At 42.9% G+C, this 16,184-nt stretch overlaps 1 long non-coding RNA gene across 2 annotated transcripts in view; it reads left to right on the forward strand.

Annotated features, from left to right (window-relative positions):
- The window catches only part of LOC147022826 (uncharacterized), a 184,562-nt gene extending 178,609 nt beyond the window's left edge, over nt 1–5,953 (forward strand). For both annotated transcript variants that reach the window (XR_015059710.1, XR_015059711.1), the window contains one exon: nt 3,884–5,953. This is a non-coding gene — a long non-coding RNA (uncharacterized LOC147022826). The remainder of the gene's footprint in view (nt 1–3,883) is intronic.
- Nucleotides 5,954–16,184: the final 10,231 nt, after the last annotated feature.

Consider the following 16,184-nt stretch of genomic DNA (forward strand, 5'->3'; position numbering starts at 1 on the left):
GAGGAATACGTCTAATGTAACAGTTGCTCAATGTGGGCCACGTCAACAATTGGGGAAGAAGAGGGTTCTTATTGTTGTGGGAAGTGTGAGGAAATCGTCCACTTGATGAAGGTTACCGGGTTGAAGGAATGCATCGATAATTTGCAGCAAGTAGCAGAATGTGAGAAATTTGTCGATATAATGGTTGGTTACGGTTGTGGAGTGAGGTTGCTGAGGATATTGGAAGTGGTGACGGTGCAGCGGGCACGGGCAGTGGCGGAGGTGCAGCAGGTGCGGGCAGTGGTGGAGGTGCAGCGGGTGCGGACAGTGGGCGGAGGTGCAGCGGGTGCGGGCAGTGGTGGAGGTGCAGCGGGTGCGGGCAGTGGAGGAAGTGCAGCAGGTGCGGGCAGTGGAGGAGGTGCAGCGGGCGGTGGCGGAGGTGCAGCGGGTGCGGGCAGTGGTGGAGGTGCAGCAAGTGCAGGCAGTGGCGGAGATGCAGCAGGTGTTGGCAGTGGCGGAGGTGCAGCGGGTGTGGACAGTGGCGGAGGTACAGCGGGTGCGGGCAGTGGAGGAAGTGCAGCAGGTGCGGGCAGTTGAGGAGGTGCAGCATGCGGTGGCGGAGGTGCAGCGGGTGCGGGCAGTGGTGGAGGTGCAGCAGGTGCAGGCAGTGGCGGAGATGCAGCGGGTGTTGGCAGTGGCGGAGGTGCAGCGGGTGTGGGCAGTGGCGGAGGTACAGTGGGTGCAGCAATATAAATTGGTAGAAGTGAGGTGTGGGAGACAGTTTTTGTGGGTGATGAGATTATTAAATATGTAGATTCTTCATTCTGCAGGAAGGATTGTAGACACACAATTCTGTGTAATTTTGAAGGAGCGAGAGTGAGGGACATTGAAGGAAGGGTGAACGATATTGTATCGGGTCATGGCAAGAAGAAGTTGGTTGTGGTACACCTAGGTGCGAATGATGTAGTGGAAGTTTACTCATTGGTTTTGAAAAATAGATACAGGATATTGGGTAAGCGAATGAAAGTAAAGGTTTGTAAGGTCATGTTTTCCTGGCATCCTCCCAAGATTAGGAAACAATGTAGAAATTATGAGCAGAGCAATAGTCGTCAACCAATGGCTTGAACAATGGTGTATGGAGGAAGGTTTTACATTAAGGAAGCAGTGGGAATAATTTAGGGGACAAAGGGAGTGTTTCCAGAATGATGGCCGTATATTAGATAGAAAGGGGGCAGTAAGGTTTGCAGTGGGAATTGAGGAAGGAATTCAGGCTTTTTTAGGTCAGCGGAGGGTGGGGAAGCTATAAAGGAAGGAACGGATGAAGTAATTGGGGTGAGTAAGGCCAGGCAGGAAAATATAATTTCAGGAAGGGAAAAGTTAAATATATTCTATACCAATGCCAGAAGTTTAAATAATAAGATGGAAGAGCTTGAAGCCAAAGTAGATAGCGAGGAGTACGATATAGTTGCAGTGAGTGAGACATGGTTTAAGGAGGAGAGTAACTGGAGGACAGAATTAGAAGGCTACAAGGTGTATCGGTGTGATAGGAAGGAGAGAATAGGAGGAGTAGCAATTTTGGTAAAGGACAGCATTGCATCAAGAGAAAGGGGTGACATTTAGGAAGGAATAAATGTTATGTGTTCTGTGTGGGTAGAGATTAGAGAATGATTTATATCACTATCGGAGTAAACAGAGGCAAGTGAAGAACATAACTCAGCAAGCCAAAGGAGAGTATGAGTATGAGAAGGATATGGCTAAGAATATTAAACATAATAGCAAGGCTTTTTTTAAGTATATCAGGGGAAAAGAACAGGTTGGGACCAGTGTGGGCCCATTGAGGAATAGCACCGGGAGAGTGGTTAGTGAGGAAAGTGAGATGGCAGGCTTACTAAACAGGTATTTTTCTTCAACTTTTACACAAGAGCAGTCAGGAGAATTGCCAATAGCTGGGAGTATTTATCGATGAGTTGAGGAAGGGCTTTTACAGAACATCCAGGTTGGAGTGGAGGAAGTAAAGGAACAGCAAGGATATCGAAGAGTAGATAAGGCTCCGGGTTCAGACAATATACACCCGAGAGTATTAAGGGAGGTGGCTGAGCAGGTAAGTGAGACGTTAACGGATATTTTCAATAGCTCACTGGAGTCAGGACAGGTTCCGGAGGATTGGAGAGTAGCAAATATAACACCATTATTGAAGAAAGGATCCAGAGAAACTATAGACCTGTTAGCTTGACTTCAGTTGTGGGGAAGGTGTTGGAGACATTAATTAAAGACCGGATGAGGAGCCATTTAAACAAATACAAACTAATTAAATGGAGTCAGCATGGGTTTACCAAATGTAGTTCCCTTTAACATATCTTTTAGAGTTCTATGAAGCAGTGTCTGCTTGGGTGGATGAGGGAAAGGCAGTGGACATAGTATATCTAGACTTTAATAAGGCATTTGATAAGGTACCACATCGGAGGATGTCAGCAAAAGTGAGGGCTTGTGGAGTGACTGGTTAGGTAGCTAATTGGATTGCAAACTGGCTTAGTGATAGGAAGCAAATAGTGGCCGTGAGTGGGAGGATGTCTTGCTGGGAGGGTGTAAGTAGCGGGGTACCGCAGGGATCAGTACTCGGACCATTTCCATTCAATATTTACATCAACGATTTGGATAATGGGGTAAAGAGTAAGCTTTCCAAATTTGTGGATGACACAAAGCTTGGAGGTGAGGTGGATAGCAGAAGGGGTGGTGAACAGATACAAGAGAGTATTGATACTTGTATTGATTGGGCAAAAGACTGGCAGATGGAATTTAACCTGACCAAGTGTAAGGTGTTGGGGATGGGAAAGAACAATGAAAATAGAGATTACAGGATGCAAGGGGTAATTTTTGGAGCGTGTCATACAGGAGAAGGATCCGGGGGTAGTAATAGATACAGGAGGTAAGCAGGCAGCACAGTGCCAGGCAGCTTTTGGTAAAGCAAATAGGGTTTTAGGCTGTCTAAGGAGGGGGATCAATTATAAATCAAAAGAGGTGGTGTAAACATTGTACAGGAATTTAGTGAGGGCCACATCTAGAATACTGTGTGCAGTTTTGGTCACCACAGTTCCGGAATGACATAGATGCCAGAGAGAAGGATCAGCGTAGGGCTACTAGATTGATTCCAGGCCAAGCTCGACTCAGCTATGAGAAGCGGTTGAAGGAGACAGGGCTTTATTCACGAGAAAGGAGGCGGTTGCGAGGAGATATGATGGAGATGTTTAAGATAACGAAATGTACAGATAAAACAAGTGCAGATTAATTATTCAACAGAGTAGACAGTGACAGAACCAGGGGCCATAGCCTGAGAGTAAGGAAGAGGAGAGTTACGATGGTAGTAAGGCAGGGGACTTTCACTCAGGGAGTAGTTGATGCATGGAATGGTCTCCCTGGAAAGGTAGTGGCAGCTGATATATGTAAATCAGATATATGTGTGTGTGTGGGTTTTTATATATATATATATATATATATATATATATATATATATATATATATATATATATATATATATATATATTTATATGTGTGTATATTTATATATATATATATATATATATATATATATATATATATATATATATGAGTGTATATTTATATATATGTATATGCTTCTGTATACAGTACACACATATATATATATATATATATATATATATATATATATATATATATATATATATATATATATATATATATATATATATATATATATGTGTGTGTGTGGAGAGATCGAGATAGATTATATAGTTATATCGATTCGCATTTCCATTAAAAAAGGTTGATACAACTGGTTCTCATTCATTGTTTAATTTGCCAGGATAGCCACTTCATCGTCAGAACCCAAACAGGAAAAAAGATTTATTGTTTTATTTCTTTTCAGTATATGGACAGCAGTATGGATGGATGGGCAACAAACAAACTTGAATCTTCACTCTAATTTACACAGCAGCCTCAAGCATGTCAATACTGATGTTTAATGTAAGTTTGGGTGCTCCACAAAGGTTTTGCCATCACAGACCTTTACGATACACATGATTATTATTTAGTAAAAGTGTTACCTTTTCGAGTTGGCCTGTTTGGTGTTTCCATTTGAGTGCTGAGCTTGTAATGTTATGTCATCAGATTCAAATCCCATATACTGTGTTAATTTGCCAATTGCTTACTATAATGTGCTTGTAATTCAGTTACAAGGACTGTACATTGTTGTCTTCTCATATCATTTGTTCTCCATGTAATGTTTGTCCAAGTTCCTTCACAAGCTGCACCTATTCCAGAAAACCTCAGAATGCTTTATAGCCATAAAAATCTCTTTTTCATCCTCTTTAAATTTATGTATCCTGAGGTGGAGTTGCCTTTCCTCATTTTATTGCCTATATTTTGGTATAATGTGATAATTGCCTCTTCTAAGATGATGTTTTTAATACGTATCTAAACACTGACAAATCCAGTTTAACTGACAGACACAGAGGTTTAACTCATTTGCAAGTTGATTTATAATTCATATTGGACATTAAGAGTATGAAGCAGCATGTACTCCATGACAAGTGGCACTTCTATCTGTTGCTGAAGGGAATTGTGGGATTGTTTTGGCCTCCTCAGTGATTCAATATCTGAAAGAAACCTTCAAGAAGATATTAAATTGCTTCTTAGAGCAGCAATATGTTTGTTTTGCCTTAGGGTGATCGTTTCAAAAAATCCTCTTTGCATGCGGCAGGATTTTTTGAGCTTCTGAAAGCCATCTTCTTTTCATGAATCAAGTCTGAGTTCACCTGAATAATTCTAGCCCAAATGAAGAAGGTTCTGTCTTTTGTCTGACATTATCTATTTGTGACCTGAGAGTACCTGCAAGAGCAGCTTTCGAAACTATTATATTCAATGGTTTAATTTCCATACCTAAAATGCTTTTCGTACCCATTTGATTATGTGACTACATTATACATCTGAATTGGCTGGAGTGAACTCGCAGCTTCCAATAATTCATGATGACAATGGACATACAAAAACGAAATATAAAGCAATACAGTATAATGGAAAATATAAAGATTTGTTTATCTGCTAAAAAGGTTCCAATGGACTCGCTGGAGATGGAGATTATGCTTTTTATGAAGGCTGATGATGAATAGAGACATAGCCACCAACCATGGAGGCCTCTATGTCTCACATACTTCATGTACATTGACCCTGATTTCCTGTAACACTCCCAACCGATTCAAAACATCTCATTGCTGTAGACTGTAAAAAAATCTGTTTACAGTTAAGCATTGTATCATTGACCACACTTTCTTTGAGAGGAGGTTATTTATTTTAGAATCGAGCTTCTTCTTGCAATGATTATTGCTTTTTTAATTAAAAAAACATCTTTTTTTGCAGTATCTTATACAGCGAATAGGCATTGGGCCTGGTACCCCGGCTACTTTTTGGAATCTGTGTTGACAAACTGAGCAAAGGTTTTGACCAATGTTACGCAAGCATAACCTTTGCAACAGCCTCAGTGAAACGTCATAATAGGTATTAACAAGAGCAAGAATTTCCTTGCAGTGTACACCCCCTGTCCCCTAACAGTCCCAATGAATGTACGGGAGATAAAAATGAATTTGCGTTTAACGCAAGCTGGAGCCGGCACCCAGACCAAAATGAAGTTCAAGAATAAACTTTCTAACCCACCGTGTTTGGGTCTAAGCGTCAAAATAAAGGAAAAGCAATTTTCATTTCCTGATATCTTTTGTCGACTCGAAACCAATAAAGACAACTAGGATAACAAACCAGAGATAAAAATTGTTCCAACACACGCTCGAGCCGATACCAGAACCAAAATGATGAAGAAGAAACTCTCTGAAATTTCTAAATCTGAAAAGGGCATAACTCTGTGAAAACTTGACGAAACACTCCTGAAACTCGAACTTGTTCTGAAACTTATTATAATAAAGCCAAGTGCCAAATTTCAGTTGAAGATCTTAAAGGATGTGGGGAAAAAAGTCTGCAAAACCACAGGTGGGACGGACAGACGGACAGACGAAGAGCAAACCTATAGTCCCTTCCGGTGATACCGGTAGGGGACTAATATTATCAAAAATGTTCAGCATGTCAATAATTATTTTCTATACCAAGTTAAAAACTCAGAGAATGGGCTCATGATTAATACGTGTGTGTACGTCTGTGTGTGCATACAGTATGTGTGTATACGTGTGTAGGTGTGTGTGTGTGTGTGTGTGTGTGTGTATACATGTGTAGGTGTGTGTGTGTGTGTGTGTGTGTGTGTGTGTGTGTGTGTGTGTGTGTGTGTGTGTCGTTGATGTTTATCTCCATAATTCTGGTTTAAGAAGTTTGAACGGAGCCCTGCCAGGACTCGAAGTATCCACCTTCGTTTCGGTGAAGGATCGTGATTCTTGGCCTGTTGTGAAGTTTTCTTGTTCTCAGAGTTTTGCTCCGAGGGCTCTTTTCAGGATCGTCACCAAATCCCGAACAGCCTCCAACTGTAGTTTGTTTGTGGTAATGTTCCCAAGGATGGTTTGTAGAATCTTTGTAAGGTTGTTCTTTTTCATTCAGGTTGCTCCAATTATCACTGGTAAAATTTTTGCAGTCTTCCGTTTCCAGGATCTTTTCACTTTATTCTTGAGGTCTTGGTATTTTGTCATTTTCTTCATTTTGTCTTTTTTGCAATTGTTGAGGCTGTATTAGTTGCGGTTTCAGTTTGGTGCATGACATCCTCTATTCGCACTTATTTTTGGAATTTGGTGCAAGGTGAGTGAGAGATACCTTTTTTGGCTTGTTGTTTTCAAACTGTAGCACTTGGAGGCCCCAAATGTTGTGTGTTGGAACTTCAGAATCTGAGCAAGGTTTTAACCTACCATTCACCCCCCAAAACCTCCCCCTGAAGGAAATTCTATATTTTATAACAGCCCAGGGTTTGGAACTCTCCACGAGCGGCAACACTCTAGTTTCTCCCAAACACCCGGTCCTGAGGCCGGCGAGCACAGATAACTCCGCAGTCCAACAGGCTGTAGTTCTTACACAGAGGTAGCTGCTTCACTTAGACTACCGGCCTAGCAGGGTTACGCTTTGATGTTTCCGTGATACTTTTCAATTGGAACAGTTTTCGGGGTTCGAACCCTGGACCTTGAATTACAATTCCGTAATTAGGAGAGACACAATCATCAACAAATATAATGGCTTATCACAGCAAGGATAATGTACCTTCACACACACATAACACAAGATGTCAAGAACAGGTCTGTAATTTTCCTTTAATCATCCATCAATCAACCCAACCAAAAGAATCACTTAAACCAAACAAAGGAATCACTTGAACAAATCAATTAAAAGACGAACAATTAATCTATCGATAATTCCAGCAATCTCTGTCTGTCTGTCTGTGACCTCTGTTTCTCTCAACCACTGGTCCGATCTAATTGAAACTTGCCAGGTATATTGCTGGGGCCCTGTGGATGTGCCTTTTCAAGGTTTGATATTAATCAGACAAGTGATTCCCAAGTTATGGCCGTTTATTTACCAAACCAATGACAGGACATGGACTATGACGTCACAATTCTTCTTCTTCTTATTGTTTTTTCTTTTTTTTGCATGTACGGCCACGCACGTGTGGGCACGCACTAGTCTATCTATAATTCCAGCAATCACTGTGTGTCTGTCTGTCTGTCTGTCTGTGACCGCTGTTTCTCGACAACCACTGGTCCGATCTAATTGAAACTTGCCAGGGATATTGCTGGTGCCCTGTGGATGTGCCTTTTCAAGGTTTGATATTAATCGGACAAGTGGTTCCCAAGTTATGGCCATTTATTTACCAAACCAATGACAGGACACGGTGTTATGACGTCACAACTGACGTCACAATTCTTCTTCTTCGTTTGATATGACGTCACAATTGATGCTGGGGACCTGAGTATGTGCCTTTTCAAGGTTTGATATCGTTCTTCTTCATCCGTTTCTGCTGTTTCCCAAGTGTTTCTCAAGTTAGGGCCATTTATTTACCAGAGTGAAGGAACGGCCTGTGTGGTTGTTGTTTCTGGCACGCGGTTTGAAAGTTTTTGTTTTTTTGCACGTACGTGCACGCACAGGTGCGCACATATGGGCACGCACTAGTTAAACTATTAATTAAACACCAGCCAGTTAAACAGTCAACCAAACACCCGTGCACAGGTCGAACAGAATGCTATAGCGAATGTAACAATCTGATCTCCCTATCTTCAGTCACCCCTCTTTATATACTCTTTTTCTTGGTGCATTACTCTTTGAGCAAGACCCTTTTTGAGGTTGTTAGCCTGACCTGCTCTTGCACAGAGCATTTTTCATGGTTTAGCCGATAAGAATGTGGGTCCGGAGAAGCGCCATATATGGGGGTCTTTCCCTGGTTTGAACAATCAACAGGGTCCCTGTTCGTGGAACTTTCACAAGACATCTGCATTAACAATCACTGTATTTTTCTTTATCACAGAGAGAGAGAGAGGAGGAGGGGGAGAGGGGAAGGGGGAGAGGGGAGGGGGAGGGGTGATTCCCTCCCCCTTTCTGGGTCAGCAGAACTTTCCACATCTAGTCCTGCAGTGTAGTCTAATATTTCAGATCAATTGTTCAAATTTGCATAAAAGCACCAAAATTGGTACACATGTAGAATAATGTATTCCGAACAATTCTAGATATGGAGCCACCCGAGATTGTGCCTTGGTCAGCTTCGACGACCATTTTCCAAAATGGCCGCCATTCTACTTTACGGAAATTGGCTATATGCTCTTATTTATTGTATTGGTGGAAGATATAAGGAAAGTGTAAAATTCAGGAAATTGACCATGAAAAGGCATATTCAAATATTATGAGCCAGTATTTTCGGAAAAAAGTCATTATTTGATTTGTAAATTGCTGCTCTCCTGAAACTTTTTGCTGAAAAGTACCCATTATTTCCTGGAGAACAAGAGTCAAATTATATTCATCACATTCAATGGGTTTGGAATGAACAAAAATTGCATTATAGATTACATACTTTACTCTACTTTGAAAAGGGAACTGATAATCGTGATGACAAACTCAGAAAATGTAGTCAAATTATTGCACACTTCACTTTGAAGCGGCTACGGTTTACTGTCTACTACCATTCTGCCAGGACACATGGTACACGCATACATCAGTCTAGTACAATATGAGTTTCTGAGCTCAAATGTACTGGCTCTGGATCAAGAAGTCAACACTTTTACAAGCAATACGACTTTGCATTTGCACATTCTAAGCTTGGCCGATATCTCAGTCTGTGTCTACTGCGTCTGCCTACTGGCATTCTCCTTCACAAGCACACAGTCCAGTGCATTGCAGATTAGCCTTCTTGCATTTGCAGCGGTTTCTACAGCCTTTTTTGCAGCTGCACGACACCAGCTCGAAGCAGCTTTTTGAAGCCTCAGGGAGTGTGGTCCAGAACGGTTCGTAGGACCCATCCTTTGTTTGCCGCCAGCCCCAGCTTGTTGGTGATGGAAGCACGGGTTGAGCGACCAAGACCTGCCCCCATACATAGCCACCCTGGAAGACTGATCTCTTCACATGCTGTTCCAAAGCATCGTAGGTAGGTGGGATGCGCTGGACGGAGTTCCTCTTGGCGAAGAGTTTCTTTCTGGCCTCGTTGACGTCCGTATATGGACTGGTGCGGTCATAGAGGAGCACCACAAACCTTTCAATGCAGTGCATTGTGTCATCCTGGATGTGACCGGTGTGGTGGTTAGGGTCATAAGAGAATCTGTGAGTTCTGGAAACGAGTTCCATGTGGCCCAGGCAGATTTCTTCCCATGCCCCACGAATGCTGATACCGTGCCACATCTGGTCATGGCGTGGAAGACGGGGAGGGCACGTGCCTTCTGTGGACCGAGGGAGGCAGCTATTTCATGGGCAGGGATGTAGCAGTAGTTCTTGCCCGTCCCAAAGGCAATCCAGAGTTCATCCACGCATGGTAGTGCCTGGGCTGTGTGCGAAAATGGATTTTCCCATAAAAATGACCATTTTTCCCCAATACAATGGTTGGAAATATAATAAATCAACACAAATGACATTTGTATTGTTTTCCTTTGTAAATGCACATCACATGGAGTATTTATCACCTCTGAGAAACCTACAAAGAGAATAACAATGACAGATATCCCATGTTGTTAAAGTAGAATGGCGGCCATTTTCCAAAATGGCCGCCAAAGCTGACCAAGGCAAAATCTCGAGTGGCTCCATATCCAGAATTGTTCAGAATACATTAGTCAACATATTACCAATTTTGGTGCTTTTATGAAAAGTCGAACAATTGGTTTGCTATGCTGCAGTACTAATCACAGTCATGCTGTGGAGATGAAGAGATATTCTGAGCATTATATTTCACTTAGCTACTGTCTACATATACAATTCAGGGTTATATCTTAAATCATTAAAAAAACATCAGAACACTAATAAACAAAATTTTAACTGTATGCAAGCAATAAACAAACTTTAATCAAAGGAAAATATTAAAAGCAAGTTTTAAGAGAAAGAAAAACTGAAATCTCTATTTCAGCCCTCACACGGTAACCTAACTTGAGGCCACGTTCTTGGCGCCACACCTGGTGATCTGCCAAGCAGAACAGATAGGTACAGCACCAGCTAATAGAGCGAATCAGGTGGGGTACAACTTCCTGTATAACTCTACTTGTACACTGTGTTGGACCAATGAAAGAAAAGACAACTCAGATAGATTGGATATAACAACAAAAAAATATTTATTTACACACACAAGCAATTATTTACTGTAAAAGCAAGTATTTACAGGAAAGAAAGCAAAACGCATATAAGAGCAGATTTAACAAACACATATTCTTTCTTAGACAATCTTCTTTACACAAGAGACATGGCCACCATTCAATCAGGGGCGAAGAAGAAAAGAAAAGTATGGAGAAATGAAAAGTAGGGGCGATTCTTTTCTCCCTCATCTCACACAGCCCAACGGGGCTGCGCCATTGTCCAAATATACTAGAGAATGGGGGGAAGGATGGGGAAGATGGGCAGTGGCATTGCAGCATGATGGGATATGCAGCCGTTTCCCTGAGGTGTCCAGGCCCAGCAGGCAAATCCTCTCCGGCATGCAAGAAATGTGACGGCAAGATATGTAACTCTCCCAACTCTCCCTCCTCTGCCTCAGCTTCTTCCTCTTCAGGAAGTCACTTTTTCTCCAGTCTGAACCTTCTGCTCCTCAAATGACAAGCTTTTAGGACAAGGACAAGCTCTCATGTGACTCTGTCCCATCTCTTGCACTTCTGTCCTCTTCCTCTTCTTTTCGCTTTCTCCATATCGGCTCGTGCGAGCCTCTTCTCGTTGGTGTGCATCCAATGGGGGCAGGTCCATGACACGGCTTGTGGAAAATGCCACTGTTTCTGGGGGAACTTTCAATGCAGCACCCACTAGGCTCTTGGCACACGAAAGACACCGCGGGCACTCTACAGCCTATTCCTCATGCTCAAACCTTCTCGGTACAGTCTCCATTGCAATCTGCCTGTGAGATGTGCTGCACCCCACCATACATGGGAAAAGCTCCACACATTGTGCCCCAAACATGCATGTGCGAATGGACACAGTCCCATGCAGTGAAGGTAATCTGATTGGCCTGAAGGATTAATGCCCACAGATGGACTGAATGTGCCCAATTAAACAATATGCTAATGAAATGAAAACAAAGAGTGATGCTGCCGGACCGAGAGACGAAGAGACGGCTGCGGGGTTGAAGGTAAAACCGATGGGGTGAAGGAGGGATTATTGAAAGGAGAATAGCGGAGGGTGGAGAACCATACCAATGGGGTAAAGGAGAGAAGATTGAAAGGAGCAGAGGGGATTGGAACGGACCGATGGAGTGAAAGAGGAATTGTTGAAATGAGATTAGGTGAGGGGTGGGGGAGGGGGTTATTGGTGGATTGAAAACGACAGAGGGGGGGGGGACAGACCGATGAGGTAAAGGAGGGATTGTTTAAAGGGGTGGGGGGGGCACTGGGATAAGGGAAGACATCACACCAGGACAACACAAACTGACCACCGCATGCAATTCAAACAATCCTTCGACAAGGGGACCAAGGACTATCTACACGTAGATTAATGAAATAACGAACCCTCGGGTCACCTACGTGTCCATGTATGCTCTCCCGCTGGGGTAAGTTTTCAAAACCGTAACATTATGCATGTTTGTTTAGTTCTGAAGATCATAGGAAAAAAAAAAAAACGGCTGGATCATTCTCCAACTTGGTATGCATTCAACATACCATGCAAATTGGTACCTCTCTCACCAGCCATGACACTTCATGGGACTGGCTCAATCTGTGAACTTACGAAGCCGAATTTCTCCCAATAGCAAACCCTCTCTTTTGGACTTGGTGATGACAAACTTCCCCCGCAAATGTCTCCTGCTTTTCCTCCACTCCAATTGGTTAATTTAATCGTGTGCTTATGAGGGTCAACATCTCTCTGGAATTCTCAGATTGCTGCCTCAATGCCGGTGAGTCTGACAGTTCACTCAGGCAGATTGGCAGGGACGGAAAGGAGCCATCTCTCTTTAAACACTGGTCTCCCATATCAACTGCCCCTGATGTTAACTCAGCCTGGAAATTTTTCCACAGAAAACTGCTCTCTTATACACAGCTCCATCGCATCTCGTCTTCAGTTATCCTCCTCTTTCTGCCCATGGTACACTGAATCATGTGGTGAGGCAGTTGCTCTGAAACAACTTGCCTTCTCTTCCAAGAAAGCAAACCCATCCGAAGGCAATCTCAGCTCATTCCATAAAGCCTGCAACAAGTTTGTATCTACTCCCAGGAGAGCCAGAAAACAAGATCTGCCCAACCTCAGGATTGAACTTTCAAACTTGTCTCCCCCCCACCACCCTCTAAAACTTGTTGGCACTTTGTTTCATCTGTCTCTGGAGTATGCCCAACCCCCCTCCATTCCTTCCCTAACTTCAAACTGCACCACAGCTGATTCCACTTGTGAGAAGGCCAAATGCCTAATTTCTGCGTTCGCTTTCAAGTCTTGTGTCCCCAACCCCTTGCTCTTTGTAACCACCTTAGCCATTCACACTCAACTGCTCCTGGACTCTCTGGTAACCCTCAACTCTGACTCTGCAACTAGACTGGACAGCATCAGCTCACGTGTCCTAAAAACCTGCTCTGCTGCTGTTGCACATCTTCTTTATACTCTTTTTACCCTATCTTTTGCCTTCGGTCATCTTCCATCTGCCTGGAAATCGGCCACCATCACTGGGTGACATAAAAGGTGGCAAAATCGATCCCCTTATCTACAAATCTATGAGCTTACTTCAAATCATCAGCAATGTCATGGAATCCATTATCGCAGTTGATATGAAATCTTTCCTTGCTCTCCAATGGCCTTATCTCAGATCACCAATTCAAATTCAGACCAGGTCATTCTACCTTGGACAAGCCACGCTAACTCTCCCAACAATGGATGGATGCCCTCAATGTCAGACCTGAGATCAGGGCTGTCTCTCCGGACATATCTCGACCTTTCAATGCAGTCTGGCATCCGACCTTTACTCTCAAAAGTCTCTGCCGATGGCATCCAAGGTCAACACACATGTTTACTGACTTCCTCTACTCTCATAGCCAACGTGTGGGTGGCATTCGGTGGAATCCTTCAATCTCCTCTCACTGTTAAGGCTGGAATGCCCCAAGGCAGTGTTCTGGGCCCAGTCCCATTCTTAGTCTTCATCAATGATCTCTCTGACTCTGGACAATTCCCTTTATCTGTTTACTGATGACTCATCCCTCTGCTGTGACATTCTTCATGCTTCAGATTGGCAATCGGTTGCCTCCCGCTATTCAGACCTTGACAAAATCACAAGATGGTCAAGCACTTGGAATATGTCTTTCAATCCAGATAAATCTCACATTCTCACTCTCTCTCCGAATGGAACATCTGGCAACCCTTCCCCCCTCCACCCATCCACAATCCTCTTGAGGAAGTTCAATCATTCCAGCCCCTCAGTCTCACTATCAGCCATCATCTTTCTTGGGCAAGCCTCATTTCAAAGTTGGCCTCCAAAACCAGTTGCTGATCGTGAATCCTGAGTCGTACAAAGTCCTTCCTTGGCACACCTGAACTCTTATCCACATACAAGACCTTCAACCGCAGCTGGATTGAGTACTACTCGCCCCTCTCGGCTCGCTCCCCCTGCCTCACACCTTGCTTAGCTTTACACCGTGTAAACCAAGGCCTTCAAGATTGTTGGAATGTCCTGTGATGAAGCTGAGTTGAGTTGAGTATCATTTCAACATCGCAGACAGGTCAGTGATCTCTCTGACTTCTCCCACCTCCTTTCTGGTCTTGCATCCTCTACCCTTTCCATGCTTTCTCCCCCATAGGTTTCTGCAGTGCGCATGTAGTCCACCATCAACCCCACTCTCGTAAATCTCCAAAAATCCAGAATCACTGCTCACCTCCTCTCATTCATTCCTTTTTTTTTTCTTCCTGCCTGTGGAAACAATCTCATTCTTCCCTCCAAGACTTCAAGACAGGCCTTCACCACCATCTCAGATCCTCATCCAAAACCATTATCTTTTCCAACCACATTAAACCCCCTTTCTCCCCCACCCCAAGCCACCTCCCTCCAAATTTCCAGGTGTTTTTCCTGGGAATTTGCTTCTGTATCCATCTTGTCCACCCCATGCACCCCCCCTTTCCCCTCATTCCCCCCAACACCCATTATTTGTCCAAGTGTCTATCTGCTTTGTGTCCACCTTTATCCAAGTGTCCACCTTTAACCCTGCTGTTGGTGTTTCACCCCTCTCTCCACTGTTCCTTTCGTTCTATTGTATCCTCATCCATTCAGTGTTGTCGTTCTTCCATGAGCCTCGACTCTGTATACAAATAAAATGGCATGCAATAGGTAGCAGAGATGATCAGCATCTCACTTTTCAACAAAAGCTGCCATCCCAGGAATATGAGAAAGACATGTGATAGAACGAACAAATTTATTCCTATAAGACAACTATCTCTTGCTCTTAATGAGCAAATGAACATGATTTTTACTCCACAAAGGACAACCTCCAGACTCACCAATAACGAGTCCCCAAAGGCTATACCAGACTTCAAAGCAGTATATCTCTGTTGGAACGTATTTGATATGCAATTTGAGATCCCTGCAGCCTGACAGAGGTGGATCCAGCCTATATTTACTGTATGCGACAGCAGTCAAACCGAGGGGCGATTTCCACATTGGACCACTCCTGATTGAGGTGACAGGTTTGCATTATGCATTTCTGTATGTACTTATTTTGAGGTTTGTATATTAGAGAAACAAAGGTGTTTACCTGGCATTTCTGCTCTTCTATTTGGTGACTTCATTCTCTATCCTAACCCTTTTTATGTCCATTCGAATTACAAAGCCGATACGATTTGCTTTGAAAAAGCAAGCCTCATCCAATCGGCAAAAATTCCGATCTTCCAAACGGCCCAATTTATTTGTTTCCTGCTTCTGTGGGTTTAGATTCCTTGCTTCTCATCCTGCTTTCCTGGCATCTTGATTGTGATTTATTAAATGTGCTCATCTTGCTAAACATTTTCAATGGGATGTGGACTGTGGAAGCATGAATGAACTAGAAGGGCACTCGGCAGAGAGCAAACCTCAAACAAAACTGAAATTCAATCGGCTTGTTCTTGTCACCTAAACAACTCATCCACCTAGTTTTGTCCGAATCCTTCCATAACTTTTTGAGATATCATGCTATATATTGTTTTAGCCCTATCACTAAATGGTGAATATTTACTTTAAAAAATTATTGGATCTGGATTTGGATCTTCACCAAAATCGAATCAATTCTTCCGTGTTACATATCAAACCCGCTCACAAATTTCGTCCAAATCCGTCCACAACTTTTTCAGATATTTTGTTTACAAACAAACAAACATGGAAGATGACATGCATCGCATGATACTTGTGAAATCCAATCCATAAAACAAATTTGACCTTAAAATATAATTGGTGGTTGACTTCAATGACAAAATGCACAAATCTTCAAATTTCAAGTCAAATGGATGAAAATTGACAATTTTAGAAATGACTGTCGACTTTTTGACCTTTCCTGACATCGAATATACTTGTTTGTTGAATTCAGTGACCTGATATGCAAATACTCTTCAAATTTCAAGTCAATGGGATGAAAATTGAGGAT

This window comes from Eptatretus burgeri, chromosome 7 (genome assembly GCF_056783735.1).
Source record: "Eptatretus burgeri isolate ZD-2024b chromosome 7, Ebu_testis_v1, whole genome shotgun sequence".
In the NCBI taxonomy this organism is placed as follows: domain Eukaryota; kingdom Metazoa; phylum Chordata; class Myxini; order Myxiniformes; family Myxinidae; genus Eptatretus; species Eptatretus burgeri.